This window comes from Numida meleagris, chromosome 6, assembly GCF_002078875.1.
Source record: "Numida meleagris isolate 19003 breed g44 Domestic line chromosome 6, NumMel1.0, whole genome shotgun sequence".
Lineage (NCBI taxonomy): Eukaryota > Metazoa > Chordata > Aves > Galliformes > Numididae > Numida > Numida meleagris.
The window spans coordinates 19465151-19490959 of record NC_034414.1 but is presented as its reverse complement, the minus strand read 5'-3'; the positions used below and the strand labels follow the sequence as shown (position 1 = coordinate 19490959).

General features: G+C 45.4%; 1 protein-coding gene across 1 annotated transcript in view; it reads right to left on the bottom strand.

Moving 5' to 3' along the window:
- The window catches only part of LDLRAD3 (low density lipoprotein receptor class A domain containing 3), a 194593-nt gene that overhangs the window by 102730 nt on the left and 66054 nt on the right, over window positions 1-25809 (bottom strand). The gene's annotated exons all lie outside the window — the stretch shown is intronic.

Sequence of the window (25809 nt, the reverse complement as noted above, 5' to 3'; positions counted from 1 at the left end):
GCCCGGCCCCGCCGCCCCCTCGGGCGGGGCGCGGTACTGGCGCCGCGGAGGGCTCGTGGGCCTCGCGCTTCGCCCCGCCCTGACAGCGGGTTGCGAGCGAATGCTGCGCTCGGTGGACCGTGGGGGGCCCGGGCCTCGGCCTGAGGCTCGTGCAGTCGGAGCTAGTCCCTGGCGCTCGGTACCCTTGCGAAGCTCCGACACCTGGCATTCAGGAAACTGAAATTGCGATTCGGCCTGAACCCGCTTGGCTTCAGCAGCAGGAAGAGCGGGCCTTCTTTTAAGGAACATTAATTTTCAGTATATAATGGCCAAGGGCGCAGAAAGCCACGTTAGCTCGCGAGCCATCTCGCTTTTATGGGAAAATCGCTGTCTCTTCATTAAGCGGTACCTTTTGGTTGTAAAGTATTCCCCCGCGTGTGGCAGTGCATAAGTGGATCTGCATGCACACAGAATAAAGTTTAACTCTCTCAAAAGCTTGCAGCCTGAGTTTAACAGCTGAAGAGAAGGGCTTAGTGCGTATGTTATTTTAGCTGAGAATTAAAGCCGGTTTGTAGCAGTAAAAAGCTGCTAAATGGCTTCTAAAACTGCTCAGCTCATCTGCACAGAAATACCGTTTAGGCAGAATTCTTACAATTGGTATTTAATAAAGCTGGAGCAGCTTGTGGAGATTGCTTGGTAAAAATTTTGCATCATTCAAAAGGACGGTTTAGCCTGTGTTAGTAATTGTATTTCAGCCTCTCATAGATAACCCCCAGGTGATGAGATTAACATCTAACCCCTGGAAACAAAGACCCAGTGAGAACCCCAGTCACCTTACCAGTGAAAAGGGAGCTTCCTAAACTGGCTTCTTCAAAGCATATCAGAGAAGACTGATTAGAACTTTTTGTTCCCCAGTGTGAAGCCTGCTGAGATGAGTCAACCAAGAAGCTGTCTCCTGCATGCCTTATAAACTAAAGGTGGCTATTGCCTACATATAGCAGACATGGGATGCAGCAGGAATGGCATTTTCGGAACATGTAAGATCTAAGACGGTGTTTTGGGTAAAGTCCAAAGAGTGTGTGTCATGGTTTTGTGATTTTCGGTTATCAGTATTCCACATCATAACATCATGTAGTGGATGTACCTGGTTCTCAGAAGAGAAGGACTACTACATTCCCCACGGCACTTTGCTCCTCTGTTACCATTTTCCAGCCGGAGGGAAAAGATAAAAGCTCGCAGTATAAAAACTTGCAGATCACGAGACCTCGTCCCTTTTTCCGCCATCTCTCGTCTTGGCAGCACCTCGCTCTCCAGCCGTCTTATCGTCGGTAGTAGAGTAAGGCCTACCTTGATTTTGGGACATTCTCTCTCTCTGTATTGGATTTATCAGCTTAAATTGTAATTATATTGTATTATAGTCTGTTGTTTTGCATTCCGATATCTTATTTAGTAAATTAGTTTGTTTCTCCTTAGATTGTTGCTGCTGTTCTTTGCTCTCAGGGCCATCTCCTTACCCTTTTCCACTTTTCCCTTTTCCCGGGGCGTGGGCCCGTGGATCCCCCGTCCCCTTTGACACGGAACCGGGCCGAACGCCCGTAAACCGTTGACAGTGTGATAAGGAGGGATTTGGGTAGATCAAAGAGGTAAAAGCTTGTGAAAATGAAGGGGAAAGCAGATGAATGGGGCTGGTGAGGTGTAGCTGAGCCCCATGTTGGATCACCACTGTCTACTCTGTATTCTCAATAAAACCTGTTCCTGTGTGTGCTGGCAGTTCTGAGGATGTGTGTGAAGATACGCAAACCTCAAATTCCATTAGCCAGCAAGCAAGATAAGAGGCCTGAACATCTGTAATGGAGCAGGACCACAGATCTCCTGGCAGTATGAAATACTCTGATTTTCCCCCATGAACTGCCTCCGTGTCGCCAGGATGAATTTCTGGCTTCATACCTGGAAGCAAGATGTGATCCCAGCTCTGCTGCAGACTGTGTGGCCTTGAGGAAGTCATTCATGTCAGGCCGTGCTGTGACTCTCAATGAGGTCACCCACACCACAAAGATGCTGGAAAGATAAATGAAAAATTCTAGGTTGCTCAGAATGTAGTTGGACTCTGAATGCCGAAAAGTAATGTAGGGTACCAGCAAACAAGGGAATATACTCTGAAAAAAAGATTCCTTTCTTGCTTTTATTAGCTTCACAGTAAATTACGCCAGAGTAATGAAGAGCTGTGCTTGGCCTGTGGTCTTGGCAAGATCCATTATGAGAAAGCCACTCATTGTAGCTTTGTGCATGACGACTGAAGGCTAGAAAGGGAAATTTTCAGCAGAGCCAAGCTTGTATGGGGAGGCTCATTTGTATCAGCACAATTGCTTCTAACCAAAGCTTCTGGTGCTTCCTTCACTGCTCTAAAAGATGTGGGATTTTTGCTGCTGGATTTGCAAGTCCAAGTGCAGCTTTACCTTCTGCCCTCCTCTGCAATGAAATCTTCGGTCCTCTCATTTATAAACTTCCAAATCTCTCTGAATAAATCAGGTATTCTCTCAGCAAACTCTATGTTACCATTTGAGTCTCTGATAACAGTAGGTGTGAGGATATCTGCCTTTGGCATCAAGTTTGTTCTCCGTTACTGTGCTGCAAAGAGCTGGCGTTTAAGCTCTGTGTTGCAAACCTGCCACTAGGACTGTGGGATTTGAGCCCCTTTTGGTTACACACTCTTTTGAGATGCCCAAATGAAAGATGTCATAACTTAAAGGGTTTCCTACCATAAAATTATTGAGATATTTATTGAAATATAATGAATCTCTGCCAATTATTAACCTAAAGAGTACTCTTTTTAGGTTATTATAGACTAAGGAGAGTCTTCAGCTCAAATTGGTAGAGTTGCTGGTTCTTACTCTGGGGACAAATCATTATTTGCAAATACACTGCAGAGGAGCTGCATCTCCAAGAGAACCAGACCTCACCAGGAGCTCAGGTAGCATTACTCTGCATGTTGTAAGCTGAAGCTCAGGTTTTTGCATTTCTCCTTTCTGAACAGTTCAGTCTACAAATCACACTTTAAGGCACAGGAGCAAAATGCAATAATGTCTATAGATGCAGTCTAAACTTGCTGGCTTCAGTCTGGAAATAGTGCTCTGAGGGAATTATTTCTAGTCATTTACATGTGTCATACCCAGTGACAGGATTGATAATGATGAAAATTTAGGAATGTGTTAATTAAGGATAAAAAATGTAATAATACATTGCAATATTTTGTATATGACTGACTGCCACTTAGAAAGGCAGAGAGTTTGGCACTATGCTTAGCAACAGCTTTTTGATGGATTCAAAATAATAGTAATTCCATTTTTAATACACTGCAGCAAAATGATAAACATAGATCCAAATACATTTGTAAAATTGTCATCATCATTAACATCTATCAAGTTAAACAGGCATATTAGAATATCAGCCTATATCCATCTATTCATTAGGATTCATCTCCATTATGGCTTTGCAATGTTTTGATCTTTAGCTCTGCACCAAGCTTGAAGCTCTCCTGACTATTGTGACCATACTTTCTTTAGAAAAGAGAGTTAGAGAGCAGTTTTCAAAGGAGGAGTCATAGTAAGCATTCAGATTCCCTCATATCACTCCTATGCTTCTCTCACATCTTGACATGTAAAAATGGTATGCATTGCTATGGCACTCAGCATGAAGGTTAGGAACAGCTTCCAGACATGCAATTCCACTGGCAGCCTTCTCAGAGAAACAGATGGGACTACAACAAAGGTCAAAAAGAGAGTGTGTCAAGCCTCCCTATCCCCTGAACACCATGGGATGCTGAGTCCCCAGCAGCAGGAGGCAGCCGGGCACACTAGTGCACTGTCCTTGAGCCCCCGAAGCCCCAGGAGCTCCACCAGCCCTGGCTCCTTGCTGCCTACAGTTCTCTGCTCACAGTGCCTGAGGCACAAGCGTGGCTGGCACGAGGACTGGTCTCTGCAGAGCCGGCCTACTCTGTATTCTGTGTGCAGAAAGGGTTTTAATGAGCATCCAGAAAAAGTGTGTTATGACAGACCCAATCTGGGATGTTCTGCTGGTACAAATTAAGCCAGCTTAAGTGTTAAATCCTCTTCTTCCTCTCCTGCCAGGATGTGGGCTCTTCATGGTAGAAAAAGCACAGAAACTGTAGCACTGCTTGCTCTACAATAGCTGCTGGGCTTTCTGTTCTAGTGGAAAGAGGAGGCCCCAGAGCTCTGGCTCATTCATTTTCATTTTATTCTTCGCATTTCACCCATCTGCAAAGAGCCCCCTGCTGCGCAGCTTTCATTTGGCCTGAGCTGCGGTTGTAATGGCATTCTCTGTTTGTGACTCAGAAATCGGAGATGGAAAAGGCGTGCTAGGTCAATTTGTGCATACTACTGACAGTGCAGGGTTGTTCTCTGTGTCTCTTGCCTAGTGCCCTCCTACAGACCCATGTGGAGGGGCTCTCCCTGTGCTCCAGCAGAGCACCCCAGGCTCTGACAGACTTCCTCCTGTCCACCCTTTGTTCGTGATTATGGGAGTTGGGGTGAGCAAAGGCCCCTCTCCTCCTCTTTCTTCTGCCACGGGCATTTTGGTGCTTTGGGCTTCACAATTTCGGCCTCGTCCATCTGTCCTTCCATAGCACAAATTGCATTAATTGCATCTGTGCTAGTGCACAATGGCTCCACAGTTAACCGAACAGACTGCACTCGGTTTGGAGCTCTCCCCTGTTGCCAAAGCCATGGCAGGGAGCACCATGGCAGCAGCAGCACGTCCTGGGGCACTCCTCTATAGCAGGACAAGGGGCCTAGCTCAGCGTTCTGCCCACTCTGATGGCAACTGCCAAGTATTACCAGATAACACCTACTTATTCCCTGATAACACTGAAAATGCAGGATGTCCCCAAGCTATATCACTTAGGGAGGACACAGCTGTTTTCCCTTCTCCTGACTTTACTCCAAGCAATGTTTCATTTCATCTGGAACATTTTCAGAGCAGTTCTCCCACACTCACACCTATAAAGCATGTGGCTGCCCTGGTGTGTCCAGACAATTCCGCATCTCCACATCACTTCCTCAAGTCAAGCAAATTCCCAGTTTCAGCCTCTGATACAAAGGACAAAGTCTGAAATCAGACATGACAGTGAAAGGTGATGATGCCTGTTTTACCTTTTAATCTTGCTCCGTAGAGCAGCAAGGCCACGCTACCAGATTCAAGTGTGAAACAAAAGCACTTTCAAGAAAGTGCATCGTTGCCATTTGACATATTTATGTACATATAAAGTGGGCAATTCCATAGTTACAGTTTCTAGCTATAAAGCCAGACAGAAGTCGTCTTGTTTGCAAGCTCCTCATTCCCACCCCTCAGCTCAGTTTTACCATCCTTGACTTTCCAAAAACTTGTATTTTCTGGAGGGACTGATTAGAAATCCATTGTGTTTGCAGGCTTTTTTTCTTTTTAATTAAAAAAGTAATTTTCTTTCTTTGATGTGAATGTTATTCATTGCCCAATGCCAATATTTTCAGCTAATGATTTCAAAATAAGTCATCACAGACAGAACGTAGGACAGCAAGATGATTATGTGGTTCCCACTTCTTCCGCTCACCTCCCGGACAGTTAGTGTATCAATACTTTTCGTTAATAAAATGGGCAGTGTGTGAAATTTCCAGGCTGCTTCCAGAATCCAAAGTAGGCAAAGACAGGCAAACAGAGAGGATTATTTGGCAGTAAAGTAGATAATCAATAAATGAATGCCCAGATCAATACCCATCCTCTAGCAGGACCACAGCAGTTAAGCTCCAATTGCCCTTAAAGAGGCTTTAACAAATAAATAACAAAAGGCAAATCAATATGTCCAGATGGTAAAAAATTGGTGTAATCTGCAGGAAAATGCCATAAAACTACATTATGTGTGTAGATCCCCAGCTAAAGTAAAATGTTACACCAGCTATCTATGCCACCTGAGGGCCTGACAGTTTAACTCATGCCTCTGGTTCAACACCTATTTTAAAAGCAGTGTGTCTCTTCTGCTCTAGGTCATGAAAAAAACACATCGTGAAAGCCTCTTTTTATGTGCATGTGTGATGTGGGATTTATTTTTTTTTTTACATTTTCTCAAAATGTTTGTGCTATCTCACACATATGCCTTTGTAGACAGGGCAGAGGAAATGTAGCAAGAAGCAGAGAAGACATTAAAAATTCAAGGCTAGGAGGGAATGGAATAGCCAGGATGCTAAAACGTTCATTGGAAAAGAAGACCTAAGCTAAAACTGCATTTTCAGAGTGTCAGATCTTAAATTCATTCTTTTGGAACTGAACCCTGAGGTCCTTAGCTTCCTGGGAGCTTGAAAGATGGTCTTGACCACAAAAGGATTTCTTGATTAGATAAGAGATGAAAAAGGAGCCCAGCTTATGTCTTCTAAGCTCTCCTGAAATGCAAGGCAATGAGATGATGGGAGAAGGGCATCTATAGAGTGTTTGTAGTTCCTATCTGGAAGCCTGGCTAGTATTCTAAAAATTGTGAATGCAGTTATTTTGTGATTGCTGTAGCAAGAGAGGCTTTTTTTTTCCTCTTTGCTCAGATGACTTCTCCTGCTGCTGAGGTGCAGCTGGCTGGCTGGAAGAGCTGCAGCAGCATGTCAGTAGTAGTGGGGAGCAAGTAGTTGGCACCCTGGGAAGTGCGAGAGGCTCAGTAGAAATTTATGACCTGCACAGGAACTTCTCCAGGTTTCTTTAATTTTCTGAAGTGTGAGGGAGTGCCTGGTTATTACAAGGACTTCTTAATGACATGTCATTTTGAGAACATGGGAAAAAGGGGGAAACATCGATGCACACTGTTAGTGTGGTGGCACTAACGGCACTGATTTGAGGAAAGCACACCTCTCATTTCTTGCCACAAATCCTGAAGGCTGAGGCTTGCTGACTGAGAAATGAGCTGGCTGAAGTGTGCTGAACATGTAAGATCATAACACAAGCTTGTATGGCCAGAGGTGCAATGCAAGGGCCAGCAGCACTGCGTCCTGCGGTCCTACTGCCAACAGAGGAAGTGGAGTAACAGCTGAACAAATCTGTCCTGCCAGACCTGTTGTCCCACCCACACTGCACACAGTGTGGGTGCAGATATAGCACGGATTTAGATATGGGATATTCTTTGCATACCTTTTTAGTCTTTGTTGTTTGTTTGCGACTAGTGTGGGGTGCAGGAAAGGAATAAGACCCCACACTGTAGCACAGACTCATTCTTATTTTACACAAGAGAGCAATGGCATATTGAAGCACTCACTTTGATGGTTTCCTGGGTCTGCAGGGAGTGCTCAGTAAAAGCTTTCTGCTATGTCTGGATCGACATAACTGGGATTGTTGGTCCCATATGAATTCAGCCAGGAAGTACTGCAGTATGTAGATGGGCCAGATAGGAAAGCAAATGTCACTGACAGGTAAGATCTAATTTCAGTGTTAGGCTAATGATGTGACTGATGCTGAGCCAGGAGGAAATGATTATGGCCTAGATTAGATTACATACGCAATGTCAGAAGAGACCTTCTCTACTCCCACAGCCCTTGCCCTCGTGTATCCCTGCCCTTCCCCACCACGCTTTAGAGAGCAGCAACCCCTTGCCTCCCTTCCATCATGCTCCTCTTAGTGCAGGCAGTTTAGAAAGCTATATAAGCAATTATAGGCTCCATAATAATGTTCCATCAGCCACCTTCCCTTGCCCTCTCCTGAAATCTCATTAAAGAAAAAAAAAAAAAAAAAAGGAAAACCTGTCTGTATGGAAATCCAAAGTGACCTCTCCTACACATGCATTAGTATTTGTTTCACATGCCAGAAGCACAAAGGGCTTTTCAGATACAGAGGCTGCTGGGTATATCAGCAGGGCTGACAGTTCCACAAAACAGCATCTCCAGTGGCTGCAGTCATGCCTGAAGCTCTCTGGCCAGCAGACCCTCCTGGCCTAGCGTCGGCTGGCCTCTGTCCCTCTGCAAAAACTTCTACTTCTCTGTCAAAAAAAAAGGAGTAGGTGTATGCTGCAGAACAGGACAGATGATGTTTATGAAATGTGCCGTCCTGTCACTCTAAGAGAGAAGCCACGTTTTTCTGTTTTCCAGCATTGTGCAAAGCTGCTTGTGAGGTTTTGGACACCATGGTGAAGCTCACAGTGCACAAATGGATGGCACGACATCATGTAAGAAACTGTCCACCTGACTTCAGGAGAGAAGGTACAGTTTTCATGGGTGTAGGGAAAGCCCACAGTGTCATTACTAGAGGAGCTATTGCTCCAGTTTTACAGTAGGTATAGGAGCAGATACAGAAGAAAGGAGTGATGATTCCTGCCTCTTAGGGTACTGCTGCATAGCAACAGAGGTTGTGCAGACAGTGAAGGCCCTGTAGGTCCTCACACTTGGTAGCACATACTCAGACCCCTGAGAATCATTCTGCTTGAGTTCAGACTGATCTGAATCAGCCCTGTTGGCACAAGGGTCTCTTATGCTTGAGTCAGGCCTGAGCTAAGAAAAAAAGGAAGCTTCCACTGTCTTGGAACTTCATATAAAACCAGTGTGAATTTGTATCTGAAAACAAAATGTCTTCAAAGTCCAAAAGGTTCATTTTTCAGAAGCTGGTCCTAATGCCCATGAAATAGGTTCATTTCTGTTTGTATTACACTTACAGGCTTGCACTAAATGTTGTACAAACACCTAGCATGTGCTTTTCCTGCATTTTCATGGCTACTAGGTTGATTGATTTGAGTTATTTGTTAACTGCTGAGTGTTTATTTATTCAGAGTACTGTTAGAAGCCCTTTAAGGGTGACTAGAGCACTGTATAGGCATTCTTTTGGACTGGCTTGTAAAAATTTAGTGAAATAAACAGGGATTGCTCCCCTGAACTTGCAGACCTGAGAGGATGTGAGGCCCTAGCAGAGCTAGAAATGCTGGCAGCTGGACCTGCTGGGATGGCACAAAACCAGAAGTTTTCTTTATTAACCCTCACCTCGTGTTTGAGCCAGTCGGTTCTTCTTTCTAAATTTGACATTGTTAATGGCTAAATTGCAGCTAGCGCTGGGATACGGGGAGTCAGAGTAGACCGGCCCCCAGTCAGCTAAGAGGTATTATTGAAAAAACAGCCCTCATGGGATGGAAGCTCCAGCTAGGAATGCATTTAAGTATAAATTTCTATCCTATACAATCAGTCAGGATTATAAAGCACAGAAAAAGAAGAATAAAATTGGGAAAATCCTATGGCAAGCAGAGTTGAAGACTCAAAAATGAGGAAAAAAAAGTTGTAAAAGTATTTTTTCAAGAGTGAGGGGGATACTGGCAATACTATCAGTCCATCATGACAAGTCTCCTATCTTCATCTCACTTGAATGCAAGAAGGCATCATTTTTTCTATTTTGTATGTAGGAGGAAGGAGTTAATCAATTGATACCACTTCAGGTCTGTTAAAATGCTTTAAAGCACATGGCAGGAAACTAGACAACAGGAACGCAAACAAGCAGCTACTGACATCAGACAATTTTAAATCACGAGGTCAGGCCAACTTCTGTCTGGCATGTTATCATAGACCTTGCAATCTTGTCCCAAATAAAAGATAAAAGAGTTAAACCAATGCTCAGGGTGTGCCCTCTTGATCTGAAGCGGGAGCTAGAATTTCTATGTCATCCGCACAAGAGGCGCGTGGCCTATGTGCAGACACCTACCAAAGGCGCCTATGAGCCTCCAAGAAATCCTTCTGAGAGAGGGACACTTTCAAAAGATTGTAACATTCCATTAACGAAAATTCTTTCCTGCAGCATGTAGGATTGAAAAAAACTCTTCTATTATGACATTCTTTTTTGCCCTTTCGTCTTACCTCCTCTGCCTCCCTTTTGGTAGCGATATCAGGGAATTCTTCAGAGCATCTGCGATTCATATTTAACAGTCTGTCTTCATGAGTGTCATTGTAGGGAGTCACTGAGGAATATCTCCACAGGAAACATCAGAGAAATGCAAGAGCAGGCACCTGGAAAAAAAAAAGACTGCTATTAAAAATGAAGAAGACACCTTTAAATATAACCTGCATCCAGAGGAAAATAATGGATTCTTCAACCAGGAATGGGAAAACAATTTTGCACTGCAGGACTGGCCCAGAAAGTCTTGGCCCTGGCAGTACTGGAGTGTTGGCATCCCTTTCCAGCACAAGTTATATTACTTAAGCAAAAGGATATCCTATTCCATTCATTTTCCTTCTCCTGAGCCAAAAGCTAACCCTTGCACTTCCTTGTGATCGCTTTCCCTTTATTCTTTGTCAATTTGGATGCCAGCTCCTCAGTGTGCTAGCGCCATGCTCAGCCCAAGGAAGGCCTCTCTCACGACTGAGAACTCTGTGTGATGCTGCTACAATAAATATGTTTGGAGGGGGCCGAGTAGCACCAACTCTGGGAGGATGACTGGAGAGGGGCCAAAGCAGCACCTTGAGTCCCACCTGGTCCCACCTGGTCCATCCCATGGCAGCAAGATCCCAACCAGCCTCACCCTGACAGCTTGCAGGGGGAAAAGCCAGAGGACAGCTGTCACACCCTGCCTGCACTTCATCTCACAAGGTTTAGTTACTATAAGCATTTATCTGAGGCACCCACCACCCAATGGTTATTGGAGAGCATTTAAGGTCAGACAAGTGATTAGTTCACAATAGTTTTCTGACACAGCTTAGGGGCCTTGTTCATCTTTATTCAAGAAGATTTGCTTTGCCGACAGTTGTGTAATTTTCTGCTAGGTAATCCTGAGCAAGTGTTTGGCCATGAAGTCTTTTCTAGAATTATTAGAAGCTGAAGGCTGAGTTGTTGTTCTCTAAGAGTTGTTTTCCTTAGCATACTGTCTTTGAGCTCAGCATCATAGCGATTTCTCGTGCTATCCTATGCAAGCACACATATGCAGTTCTGTAGCTCCTGAAGCTCTACTGATTAACAAAGCCAATTAGTAAAACTTACATTTTATTGCTGATTTAAGTCATTTCATTCTGAATGCATTCTGCTCTGATTCACAGATATCGTATTTATTTGACAGGCAGCACCCCTGAGCAGGAATTCTGGATTCTTTCATGTGGACTGAAATGAAGAAAGTGATACATGAGCAAACACAGCGATACAGATCTGGATTGCCTGCGTCCAGCCTTCTGCAAAAGCATCCATCATTTTCAGTGTCAGGCTGAGAATTTTACATTTGTTTTGACTATGTTGGAAGAACAAATTTCCTTATCCCAGTGCTCTACTAGTAAAAATAAATGCCGATAGCAGGGAGGAAAAACATTGTCCTTGAATTCATATCCCATCTAATGTAATTATTTTCTTTTCATCTTAAGGCTCATTCTTTCTGCCTCCTTCCTCCTTTCCTACTAGCCTTTTCCAGTAAACACTGGGTAGGACTTTTTAAAAATCTCCTTTATATTTTGGCCCAAATTACCTCTCCTCCCCCAACATACAAAAATGAAATATGATTAGAATACCAAATACATGTATAGAGTTGCACTGCTCACAGTCCTGCTTTCCTCTCCAGGGGTGAGTGTGCCCTTTTTTGCGTGCGGTGCACACCAAGACGAGCTCTGCTCCGCAGACGTACCTCTGAGCTGGGGTCCTGCTGAGTCCCGCTGGGAACCATTCCAGAAGACTCTCTGCATCCCCACTGAGCTACACATGTTTGGAGAGGACAGTCATCCTTCTGGCCAGGGGAAGGCAGTCATAACAGCTAAATGATGGACTTCAAAACTTCCCCCGCATCGTAAATCCCCATGGCAGCAGCTGCGGGCATTGTACTGGTGAGCAAAACTGATCAGACTCATTTAATCACGTCACACCTCATTTGTGCCACAAGTGTCAGGGAGCTGGGCACAACAAGGTTAATGGGCTGCAGTGCATCACCGGTCGGTAATCAGATTAAGCGAGCGGTCGCCCAGTGAGTGGCCCCGGTTACATCCACCCTGAGCACTGCTTTCACCACCTGTGCCAGGCTGGCAGGAGGGAAAGCAGGCCACAGCAGCCAGGCAAGCGGGGCATTGCCAGAGACTGGGCCTCAGTGGGGAACAAAATAAAAACTGGCACAACAGACCTGGAACTATCTGCATTTTCACCCTCTCTCTTTTTAGCACAGTGGGGCATCATTAGTATGGGCACCATCATTTTAAAACTCAGCCCAGCTGCTGGGACATGATGGGAATAGCTGTGGTTCCCCCGGAGCAGGACGGGGCACTGGCACAAGCCAGCTTCCAGGCCCAGTACATCTCTACTGTGAGGCTCAGGATCGGCACAACAGTCACTTCTGTGCAGGGCTGGAGCAAAAGGAAGCACAGATGAATGAAGGACGTTCCCAGAAAGTGGAAGCCAGGAGGGGTGGTACAGGCCTGTGGGGATTGTCCTGGGAGAAAGCCGATAATGGGAAAGCTTGCAAAATCCAAACTTAATCTCTTGCGCTGCAGAGAACTAATCCTCACGCTTGACATTAATCTCTTCAATGGAGATAAAACACCCTTATCTGCCATGTTGCTCATTGAGCCAGAAGGCAGGGCCTATGCTCTTCACAGGTGGGAGGTAGAGCCACAGAAATTTTTGCACAGACATTGTCTTTATGCTGGCTGGCATCTCGGTATGGACTGGTCTCTCCTTTATGACAGCCCGACTTAGCTCTCCTTTTAAGGGACATACCTCTTCAGTTATTATTACTTTTGTTCCTTTAAAGAGATAGGCTCCAAGAGCAAATACAACACCTGGCACATGCCTTTGCACTCAGGTGATTCAGATGCTGGCCCAGTACCTCCATAAGCAGTAAGATAACACTTTGATACGAGCTTCTGTGGAATCAGGAAATGTCAAACTTCACCACTGGAGATAAACTCAGAGGATATAATCCTTTGCTCACCAGCAGCTGTGCTGTGGCAGAGCAGCCCAGCCCAGCCAGAGTCTAAAAGCAAACCTCAAAACAAATCTGTATGCACGTGTCTTGATACGCAATAACTGCAAGTAGAATTAGACTGAAGAATATCAAAACTATAAATGCAGCACACAATTCTCAAGGCTTCCAGCTATCTCTAGGATTTGTGAACAGCACAGAAACGGGAGGTAGCAAGGGAAGTAGTCGAACCTCCTATACATCATATTGATTAAAACACAAGGAGTGCCCTTCAAGGAAGAACCTTGCATTCAGAGGGAGATATATTGGCTGGTCTACCAAGCTGCTTCCAGCTCCACCAGCAGTGATTCAGGACATCTGACTACATTGTCATAGATAAAAACAAATCTGTGTTTTCAGCCCCTCTGCAGTCAAGAAATAGTCCAGGAAGGATAGATGACTTAATTAACCCCTCGGGAACAGAAGACAAAGGCAAATAAGAGGCAGAATACTGCGCAGATGGAAAGCATTTTGACAATGAATCCTTTGAAGGCAGATGACTCTTTGTTTGTTTTTACAAAAGAAAAATGCACCTCTTTCTGGCAGCTTAATGAAAAAAGGTCACACAGCACTCGAGTCGCCCAGGAGTCTGATTTCAAAGATCCAAATGATGTGCTGTGTGGATTTCACCTACGGACTGCAGCTTTTTGTTGGCAGGAAGGAATTCCAGCTGTGCGTGGGTTGCTGCTCCGCTACACAGGATGCAGGAGCGAAGCGTGACAAGTTGACACCACCATTTCCTCTGAGCAACAGATGCCCACATGTGACATTGCTTGGATCTCCCACTTCAGCAGTGAGAGCAAATGGGCCTCTCTCAAGTTTGTGCAAGCAGGTGCACTCACAAAGCACACATTAAAGCAAGAAGGAAAAAAATGTTTTTTCCTTCACAGTCTGAGCACAGGACACCTGTACAGCAAAGAGCAAAGCAGAAGGAAGAAAGAACAATTTGAACCAGCCTGCACAGATGGGAGATGCTCTTCTCTTTCCTGCCAACAGAGGCTGGATCCTGGCAAAGCCCTGGCCCCCTGCAGCAGGCACACTGCTGGAGGAGCTGGCGGCCATCACACAGCAGAGGAAATGTCCGCAGCCACTTTAAGGAGAGGCTGGCATCGTCAGCACGTCAACATGTGCTGAAATTGGTCAGGAAAGAAATGTAAAGGCAATGGTCATTCATGAGGAGAGAAAGATGCAGTGTGAGCCCTGATGACTGATCACAAAGAGCAGTGCTCTAAGGTTTCTTTCCCTTTGTTCCTTTCACATCTGATCTGAGCTCTATCTTGCCACTATGCTAATTACCCAAATTGCATTCAGGCACTCGGCACTTGCTCCCTGCAAGCAAAGCCTCTGTTTCAGGTGGAAAAAGACACTGGGAAAGATGGCATTCATTCAGGCAGTTGGGCAGAGATGCGGTGGGTGGCCATGCCGATGTAGCTGCCCTTTTCAGGGCAGCATAGCTTTTAAGATCTCTGCTCCCGCTGTTTTCTGTCTCATATTTTGACCTGCCACTGTGTAAGTCTGAAGGGGCATTTTTCAAACTCTTTTGACCACCTTTGACCAACCCACTTTGGCCTAAGTGATATTTTCAGGAGATTTATCTAACAGCTTATCATCTTTCAAATGCCAAAAGTGGCAAATGCATCCCTGGGGGATCTTCCTAGCACATCATCGCCTCACCCTTCCTATTAACAGGACTATCCATCTCCAAGGGCTGTGAAGCTCTGGTTACACACTCTCTGCAAAAAGGATGGGGAGAAATTTATGGTTGGAAGTAGCAAAGGTGTCAAAACAGAATAAAACCCTAGGGCCTGGCTGTGATGCCTGTGAGAAGTGGAAGCACTGGGGGACACTGCAAGACACTGATCACCCACAGAGAGCTGCAGAGAGGGGCACTGAGAGCCTCTCCTGCCTGACCTCAGCTCTGCCCCAGCAGTGGTGGCCAGGGAGGAGGGAGGACTCCAACGTCACTGTCCTCCCCCAGCACAAATGGTGGCAAGGGAAACCCAAATGATGGGAACCCAGGCTATAGCCAATTTATGCACTGTAGCAAGCTGTTTAGCAGGAGCAATGACTTTGGATCACTACTGGTTTTCAGTTTGTCTTTGAGACAGGGACATAAGAAATGTAGTCTCCAGCAGATTTCTGAACTCCTTCAAAACAACAATTTCCTGAACATTTCTTGTTGCGTTGCCTTCAGTGCGCTATTGCCTTCGTTCTGTTTATTTTATTTTGTTTCATTACCATGTCTTTGAACCTTGAGTTTGCTGCTGTGCAGTCAGCAGGGCCCTGGCTTTTTCATGTTTTCACAGCAGAGTCACTCCAGGATGACAAATGCTGAAAATAAATGATGGATCAACTCACTGAGCATCTGGCATGTTTTGGAGCCAGCCTTGAGTCTTCCATCTTCCTTGATATAAATTAAAATCCCCACAGCTGAACAGAGGTTTGTGAAACTCTCGGCAGACAGTCAGGGACATGGCTGCCCTGGACACCAACAGTCTCACCACCAAAACATCTGACCTGCTCAAGTGCAGCTTGATCCCCTGCCCAGATTGCCTCAAGTGCCAAACCAGGAGAGAGCTTTGGGCAGGGCGCTCATTCAGATCATCAGCAGTACCTGGTCTGAACAGCTTCCCAAAACAGTCACCCACAAGTGGTCACAAGTGAGTTCATGAGGCCTGTGGACATCAGGAACCACCTATCAAAACGCCTTGCTTACCCATGAAGGAAGCACAGCAATCTGGGAACGTGCCAATGTCTGGAATCATCCCCATCACTGGATGTGATCCTGAGATCCAGCTGATGTGAGGCAGCAGAACATGGCCTGCTGTGGAAGTGTCAGCAGGACATACCTTGACATGCAAGTGTCACAACCCACTTGCCCAGGAGCGCAGCCATCACAGAAACACCTGGGAGCTCAGGATGGGAACACGCACGCTGTGCATAATTCACTTGCCAGCCCACTGGGCTGTTTTGTTTTTTTCCATTGATGTTTTCATTCTGACAAAAGCAATATGGAGGGGAATAAGGTCAGATCTCGCTTGTAAATACGAGCAATTTTGAGAAGCTGTTCCAGAACAGATCTGAAAAGCCTGAATATTAAGAAGCCAAGATGCAGCCCAGCCCTACAGGAAATAATGGCAGCCTCTTTCAGTAAAGCACATTCAGCCCAGCTCTCCAGCAAGCAATGCTGGCAGTGTGTTGTTAGCCAACCTGCAAAATTGCACCTATCATCTCTCCCTTACCCCAGAAAAACCCTGGGGCAACAACATCCTGTGCAGTCTGACTAGCCTCCATTAAGTTTCCCCTCCTGCTTTGCACCACAGTCCATAAGGTAAGACCATGTAAGACTGAAACTAGTAATAAACATGTCACACTGAGCAAATAGGACACACAAACTGGAAGGAGTAAGTATACTCAGTTGTATTAGGACTGCTGAGGGACCTTTGCTAGGCTGTGTTTCACTGTGAGAGTGTGAGCCTTTAAACTACATCAGTAGTACAAAGGCAGATATATAGCATCTAAATGCTCTGTCTCTGAATTTCCCCAGGAATCTTAAATCCTTGAGATCACACACTCACACATGGCACTTCTGTTCATCTGGATGAGAGAGGAAACATTATGCATAGACAGCTAACATAATTTTCAGTGAAAGAAGTAGATATTATGACAGCTAGCTGCTGTTTAGGCCAGTAAGAATTTGAGAGTGGCTGAGGATATATTACATAAATATTGTATACACCCATCTCTTCTCTACCCCTAGACACAAACCTACTTTCTTTAGCTTAATCACTACAGGATGTCTCATTATATGGCCACAAACCAAACTCCTCCAGCCAAACTGCAGCATGCATGACAATCAGGTTTCCAGGTTTTTGACCCCTCCTTTCTGCACTTCTCATGTTTCAGCTTGACTTGTGCTGCTGCTCCTTCAACACCTGGCACAGCCCACGTAGCCCTGCCTGCATCATAGCAGCTCACAGGCTGCAGTGAGCCCAAGGCAGAAGTTGCAGCAGCCAGTTGTGGTGCAATGCATCAGGACCTTTTTTAAGCTCTCGAGAAAATGAGACAGTTCCCCTGATTTCCCACCCTACTTCTCCAAATAACTCTGGGCCTCCATCTTATCTAATAAGCTGTTATATTGTATATAACAAGAAGAATAAACTCCAGCTGTCCCCTTTTGCAAGCTTCAGTATTTCCTTGGTTGGTTTTACACCAAACTGATCCATCACCAAGCGGTGGTCTTTACCAGATCAGAACGAAGCTACCTTTGCTTCTCCAGTTACTTCCTAGGGAAAAAAGACAAAGATTTTAAGGAAGGAGAAGAGACAGAAGTATGCGTGGGCAAGTGACAAGTGTAGTTGGAGTAAGGAAGAGCAGTGCTCATTGTTTCATAAGATTTGCCATATGTTGTCTGGCTTCATTACACAAATCTTGTATGTGCTTGTTTGATGATTTGATCAGCTGTTGACTTCATTTCATACTGCTGCCAATTCATGACTTGGCTGATTTGCCTTGAGTTGCAACCCCAACTCAAGGATTGCATTTTGCTCATTTTCAGTCATTTTAGTCACTAAGAAAAAAAAAATAGTAGTTTGCTTTTGAGGTATTTAAATGATTCCTGTGTCCCGACAGTGCTGCCCACTGGTACACCATGGGCAGCCATGGTGTTCTGCTCCTCTCTGCTGGGACGTTTCCTACTACAAGGCAAATATTTTGAAGATTCTGAGGAATACAGAGGAGGGACTTGAGGGGCCACCAAGGCCAGCTTCCTGCAACTACAGCTAAGCATATTTTATTATCCTCCTCCATACACTTCCCATATAACCTTGCTAACATAGAGCTTCCCAAAGTGACAGCATTGGCTCTAGAGGGTTATGCACTGCCACATACAAACCACAGGGTAAACAACAACTGTTGCGTATTTTCCTGCAAGCATTTTATAAAACTTACATGAATAGATGTAACCTGTTTGCTGTTCCTTAAATCTAGGTGTTTTCTTCAACAGCCTCAATGTCAGACAGAGATGGGCAGAGCTATGTGGCTTCAGCTCCACGTAGTGAAGAGCATATGGTGAAGAACAGGGAGCGTTTACTCTTGAGATTTTCTTTGCTGGATTTTGGATGGAGGTGCTGAAAATGTATTAATCATGACTGTCTTTCATTTGAATGTGTCTGTGTACGTGTAGCATGCCTGTAAATACAGAACACACAAATCAAAAGTCTTCCTACAATGCAACAAAGCAGGCAAGAAACTGCAAATGCAGCCACGGTGGCCCAAGGTGCGCTGATGTGCTCTGCTCACCAGCTGCTTTTGAGCAGATGCAAGGGTGGTGAAAGCTACGCACCAAAAAGACCACATACAACTGAGTGCTGGGCAGAGCAAGCCAGGGCCATGGCTACTTGGCAGTTGGGAGAAAGGAGTCAGGATGGTCCTATATCTAGGAGGTATCAACAAGCTAAGGAAAGATGGAAGAGCCTAGCAACGCTCCTGATCACACCACACACCTGAAGGACAAAAGGATCTGAGCAACAGTGCCTTAAACCATATTAATTACAATTAATTTCCAGATCCCAGCAGCAATAGATGGCGGAGTTTTAATTACAAAGTTTGAAAAAGATGCAGGTAAAGGGAGAGATTTATGATCTGATTTCTGATTTGCAGAGGAACTGAGCATCTGCAGCATCCGTTAAAGCGGAAGGGATTTATGGGTGCCCAGCACCTGTGAGGGCAAGGCCATATTTGTCTTGTCTGCTCTGCAGATGGGGAGGAAGCCATGGAAATAATATGTTTCATTTGGAAATCTATTTCTTGTCTTTTAGCAGGAGCTCTCACTCCTTTCCTATCCCTTTGGTGTTGTTTGTCTCTCTGCTGATATTCCTGCAAGATCAGAACAGGGAGGGATGGGAAAGGTTTATTCTGCATCCCTCAGGGTTGCCAGTGGCATCCTCTCCTGCCCCATATGCCAGTGACAAGCTATGCCCTTCTGCCCACAGGAGCAGCAGGGCTTTCCTTGCACCCTGCTTCTCCCCACCAGCAGGGACACGCTTTCACTGAACATCAGTAGCTCCTCAGTATCCACATAGTCCCCATTGCTCCTCACCCTGTGAGCCACACCACAGCCCATCCAGCCCATCTGCTCCTTCAGTGGGAGAGAAAGAGGAGAGAAACCACAGGATGGGTGACCCCGCTGCAGCCAATTATCTCCTCTGTGGCTGACCCCTTTGTGGGCCATGGCCCTCATTACATTTCAGAGTGCTCAGAGGTTTAACGAACACAGGCTGGTAGCTTGATGGTTTTCATCCCCTCCCTCACGTTTGGATTCACACTTCATTAACAGAGAAATGTTTCTCTGGGGAATCGTACTTCTTCCTCCTTTGACCCCAGCTTTCTACTCATTTCCAGTCTTCTTCTTGCCTAGCCCCAGGAAAAGTGATTATGACTTGGATCAGCAGCCAGGAGAGGAATACAATGCCCTCAGGTCCGGGGACTAATGACAGCCACTGAGGGATGAAAGGATCCCCACAGCTCAGAGGAGCTGACATCCATCCCAGCACACCCTCCAGCCTCTCCCATCAGGAGCATGGAGGTGGCACTGGGCCCGGAACACCACGGGGCCACATCCAGGCTGAGGTATGAGAAAACGAACCCAGGCAATACTACTCACCCAAACCACCTCCCTTTTCCAGCATTTGAAGAGAAAATGGTTGCTTGTCATGCACCCTAACGGGGAGAAAATCATCATTTTAAAATTTATTTGGACTTTTACAGCAGGGACCTTATCTCTCCTTTTCTTGCCCCCAGCACACTGTGGTTGCTTTTTCTGCACTGTTGAGGAGGAGAGCAAGGGAACAATAAATAAATAAATAAATAAATAAATAAATAAATAAATAAATAAATAAATAAATGGCTCTTGTTTATTTATTTCCTAATGGAAAGATCTCAGCTGTTATTATTTACCACTGCAATTCTGCATTATTTGGAGGGGAGATTGCCTGCTGGAGGTTGGTATGGGGACACCCTCCCCACACGGTCAGCAGCAAGGACTGCGGCTCCCTGCAGCCTCCTCATGCACTGTGCAGAGGTACATATTTTTTCCTGCGGTTCTGACATTTGGCTACACAGGAGAGACAAAGCCACCCATTGCGATCATGGCCCTCTCATTACCATTGCTCTTTTAAACCTAGTTTTTTGCTGTTGTTTTTTTGTTTTGCTTTGTTTTTTAAAGCTCAGACGTAGACCCCTATGGCAACTTCAGGGCTCTGGAGAACACCATGGGAATTTGGGCTTTCCCTAAGTTGAAGCAGCCAACTGTCAGCAGCACCTGCCTCTGAAGGGAAAGGTTGCCAGGGCTGGCTCCTCACCTCTCAGCAGCATGTGTAACAATGCAACAGCAGGGTGGGATACAGCCTGACAGGTCTCATCCCAGACCAGTGAGCCACATTCTTGTGTCTCTTTGAAACTGGTTTTGGCTCCCTTCTGTTCCATCACAAGCATTTCCCATACAGAGGCCACACGCAACCTTGTCAGGCCCAAGCCCACAGAGGATTGAATGCTCAGCAGCTCTGGACAGCAAGGCATGGTGTGACCCTGGGCCTGCTGAAAACACCAGGGCAAGCCAGAGCGGCCTCTGGAAACCATGAGTCTAACTCCATTGGTTCATTTCTCTCTCAGGAAAGAGCTGTTCATGAGTGGACAGCTTTGGAGGAGGGAAAATAAACAAAACCAACCCCAAAACCACATTTTGGTCTGAAAAGGTAGCTCTGCCTCCAGAAAACATAACATCTTGCTGCCTCCAGAAACACATAGCCTGACCCAAACTGGCGAGTACAAAGAAAAGGAATTTCAGGAGCCGCACTGACATTCCCCACAGCTCACCACATTCCTCCCACAGGTGGGCTGTTTCCTTTCTGTTGTGGGTTCAAACCTCATTTCATCTTTCCAACAACAGCACCTACTATTTAACATCACATTCATCTGCCCCCTCTCTCAACCTTCCTCTTTTTCAGCTACACAGAAGCAATTATTAAACATTCATTTAGTCTTAGGGAAAGCTGAACGGCAGTGAATCTATTCACCAAGGAGACACGCACGCTGTGCTCCCTGGCCTTTGCTGAATTGCAGCTGTGCCTGCTTTTGGAGTGCTTCCAGAGGTGCCCTGGAAAGCAAATACTGAGCAAAAGTGGGAGCCCAGTCAGAGTCTTCCTTTTCTCCCAACCACTGGTTACACCTTCACTAGACCATACTACAATTAAACCCCTCTAAAAGCAGGTAAGATTACAGTTAATTAAGAAATGAGAGCAGACCTCCTGTAGCCATGCTGAGAAGCTGCCCATGTGATGACAGGAAACAAAGGACACGTGAAGAGGCACATCTCTCGGCAGCTAGTTCAGACGGATGAACATAAGCCTGCAGGGCTAGTTCAGACATAGCTGTGGGCCAGTGACTGAAGACAGGTGTTTATGCTGGTTTTCCTGCTGTTGGCTTGTACCAAGGCTGCTATGAGAAAAGTAGTCAACTTCCCCTATTGCCTTCTACTTCCTTCCTCAGTAGGCAGTCACGGCTACAGGAGGCAAAAACTTCCTGCAAGAAGTTAAACATGTTTATACCACTTCCATGTTTATCCTTCAGTGAAATGAATAATCCTCACATTTATCTTTGCCAGTTTTGTAAGCTACAGAAATATATGATCTACCAGCTCTTAGAAAGTCTTGTCCAAAACTTGGTTTATAGACGAATCCAAGAGAAACAATTTCATACCTGCAATGGGTATGGACTTGCAAAGTGTGCTTTTTCTCCACCAGCAGCTAGGTTGGCCTGTTTCTTGCTAGGACCAGGCTGAAGGCACATTTTAAACTGAGAAATCTCCAAAGAAAAATAAAAATTCAGGAATATATTTAGATATTCAGAAGTAAGACTCTAAATAGAAATGAAGGCCCTCAAAGATCATAACCTAAGAAAAGGTTTCCCAAGCTCTCTCTGTAATGAAGCTTTGCTTGATGGGAGTAGCTGCCTCAGCTGCATAAAGGTCTCTTTTAGGCTCCCATGCCTCTTTGATGGAGGAAGAGCAGTGTGAGGAGTGGGAGCAGCGTGCAGAGAGGCATGTCCGTGAGATGCTCTGTGGGTTTTTTTGCCTTCTAAAATATTATTCTGTCAGCTCTGATCATGCATTGGCTTCCATCTAATTCCTTGCATGTGAAAGCAAACCACAGAACAACTGACACGAAGTTGCCACACAGCGTTATCTTCATCTGCTTGTGTCCTGACCTGCTAGAGGCGGCATACAGCCTTGGCAGATGTTGCTCTGTGATGATTTTGTGGTCCTCTGTGGTTTCTTTTTGTCTCCAGCTGCCTGAGGGGAAGGAGCGTGTTTCTCTCCCTTCTTGGCTGGAGCAGAAGGAGGCGAGCGTGACTCCTCAGCTTGGCATTGCTCTTCCCTGCAGCCCGTGCAATCAGCTCTGCTTGCCTCGCTTGCAGCAGATGTGAGGACACTACTGCCAGACTGTGTGAGACGCATCGGAGGCATTAGAGGCACAGGCTGAGCATCACCATAGCAGATGATTTCTGTGACCTATTGAGAGTCATCAGCTGCTAAGGTGGTAAAGCAGGCAGGCAAGTCTTAAACAAAGATCTGGAATGTGGATGTTTCAGAACAGTATCTGCAGCTCTACCAGGTAAAATTTATTATTAAAAATAAACTAAAAGGCTCTCACCTTCCCTCACAAGCTCCTGAACACCAGGGTACAAACAGGGCTTGGCTGTGGTGCTCTCTGGGGTAATGAGTTATCACTTTGGGCGTCTTTTTGCAGTGCTCTGTTTCTTCCTCAACCCGTGTTCACCTCTCTGCACAAAGTATTTTACAGTGGAAAGCCATCACAAATCACACCCACCTAGAAGAAGGAAGCAATGGCAGCCTGCTTCTGAGGCACTTTCACTTCAGCTCACACTTCAGGAGCACCATCTTGTAGTGCTTTCCAGCTAGCAGAGGAAATGAGATACTAAATGTGCACTCATGCACTCCAGTAATTTCCCTGCTCTGAGTCCAATTTTATGCATAAAGGCCAGAGAGGTGTCAAGTGATTAGTAGCACCTTAGATTTGTATAATTGAATCAACTCTCCAGAAAGCTGTCTGACGCAATATCTGTAAGGAAATGGGCACTACAAATTCTGAGCCTCTTGTTTTGCCTGGAGATTTCCTTACTGAAGGCTCCGTGAGGGAGCAGGGCGAATGCTGCCAGGCAGCGTTCAGCCTTCAGTGCCCTAAAGAGAAGTGATGTGGCCGCTGGGAGGGTGTCAGCCTCTACTGGGGTTACCTACGGAGCTGGAAGAGGAGGGAGAGAGATGCCTGGCAGCACCAGTACAGGCTGCAGTGAGTGCTTGCAGGACTTCAAATTCTGAACCCAGAGCTTCCTGCAAGGGCACCAAGTGGATTTTTTTCTCACTCCCATACAATAGATGATTAAGGAGTACCAGGTTGAGACTGTTAGGTTGCCTGCAGCTGGAAACAAACCTCGTGTAGAGACTCATGTCTACGCTCAGCCCGCAAGAGAGAAGTCAAGTGAGACCAGCCATGATGGCAGCAGTATTAAAGCCATGCTGAAGGCTTACTCCTGGGCCTATTTCAAGCCTCTTCCCATTCCTTCCTCTGTCATTAAGAATGGCCGCTCACCTGCTTAATTCCTTAGCCTCTCTGCACCTTTGGCTTTCCACTAACTGGCGGGTATGTTCTGAGAGGAAGCTGAGGCCTCTGAACTGCTGCACGCAGTGACCAGCAGCTGCACGATGCTGGCTCCAAACACGGATCCAGAAAAAGCAAAAAGTACCAAACGCACCTCAGAATTGGTGTGATTTAAAAGTCATTTCTAAGACAAAGTTTATTTTACCCTCAAGAGTCTCCAAATCCACTAAAAATAACACTGATGTTGATAATACTTCAATCTGATGGGCCCTTTGCCTGCTTCTTGAGAACAGTCTAACCAAAGTGACACAGTACAGTTGGTCATTTGGGACAAGCAGCTTTTCCTGTTCTTTTTAAAATCTGTGTTCTGCTCAATGCAAAGAAAGCCAAAACAGTAGGTTCCCAGGCTTGTAGTGGTAGTGGTGGGTTTCAGTTTGTTTTTATTAAGAAACAAATTTCTCTTCACTTTCCAAACCAGAGGAGTGGTAAGAGTTCTTCATACATTGTTCTTCAAGATACCAAAAGCACCTATATGTTGTAAGGAATGTCACTGAGAATGTATCTGCATGGTCAGGCCAAATTATCCTACTAAATTTCATTAGTTAGCAACTTAGGCATGGGTTAAAAAAGAGGAGAAATAGAAGAAGGTGTTATGACCTCTTCCCAGAAAATACATTACAAATCCCAGTCTTCACCTACTTAAGATTCCTGGGAATCTTCTCTGTCTTTTTTTGGGAAATGTCCTCTGATAATTTCAGCTGAGAAAGGACTGGGACATCAGAATCTGGCTTCTCCCCCTACAAGGGGATTTGATCTTTTTGTCCTGTGAGCAGCACTTGGCACCCGGAGCGGTGTGCTTTGGGGCAGATGTCTGGTTGCTCAGGCTAACTATAGCACAGGAACTACCATCATCAACATTTGCATTCCCCAAATTCTTTTGCTGATCTCCACTGGGATAATATCATAGCTCGTCTTTGTTTGCAAATATAGATGTTTTACCAGACTAATTCACTGGGAACTGCATTTAAACTGAAGCCACATGACATGACTTGAGTTTTTTAAACAGTTGTTATGAAAAAGTGATCTTCGCTCCTAAAGTTCAAGGCACAAATTATTTGTGTTCAGGATATGGGAGTAAGGAAAAAGGTTCAATGTGAAATCAAACCAGAGTTTACAGAGTGACGTGGGTTACACTGAAACCCCTTCCATTGCCCTTCATGCTCTTAGCTCCATTGTACAGGTGGAGACACTGAGGCCCACAGAAATCAGCATGGGAATTAACTCCTGTTCTGTGGAATTAACTTCACGGTTACATACATGCTCAGGCCAGCCCTCATTCTAAAAAGGGATTAAAATATTTTAAAGCCTTCTGCAAATAACATACTGAGTTTTTGCATTGGAAAGTACAGACTGATGATCTTTTAGCAGCCCAGGTGCTGCTTCTGTGATTGCCTTCCCTTGCAGCTTGTGTGATTAGGGTCTGAGCAAGGATGGGTTTTATTGGGGTAATTTCTAAATTGAGCCCTTAAGTATGACTAACTTGGAATTCAATGTGAGATAAGCACATGCTTAGCTCCAAGTACCTGCTTTGACACAAGGCCAAAGTAGTGCTTGGTGGAGCCTGACTGATCTTGACTCTACTGGAGAAGGCACAGACTGTGCAGCGAACCTCCGTCCACTGGTGCACAGCAGTGGAGCTAAACCTTAAAAGCAAAGTATGCTGCTAGTAATCTACACTTGCTTGAAAGAGTGTTTTCATCCCACCTGAGGGCTGCCACATCATCTTGCAGTTTCTGAGACTGACAGGCTGCCAGTGTAAAAAGCCCTCAGTTGCTCAGGAACAATTAATTGGTGACACCGGCAATTATGCCTGGATTGATCACCTCACTTTTCAGGTTTAGTCGGAGGCAAGCAATAATGATATCGCACCATGCTCTCTAGTTATGACAGGACTTGATTTGTGATCTTTACAGAAATTAATTGGAGTTCAAATCAACAGTCTCAGAAACTTAATGAGCAGAGAGATTCATAATATCTGTACAAAGGTGGTGAAAATCTCCATTGCAGCACTTCTGCTTCATGCATGTTTGCAAGTTGAAGGTGATTTTTTTAAATGGCAATACTAAAGAGAAACGTTCTTTTCTGTGCTGAAGGTTGTAATAATACAATGGAATATTTAAGATCTGTATGCTACACAAGGTTGTACAGCAACATCTGTAGGCCAGAAGTGCTACA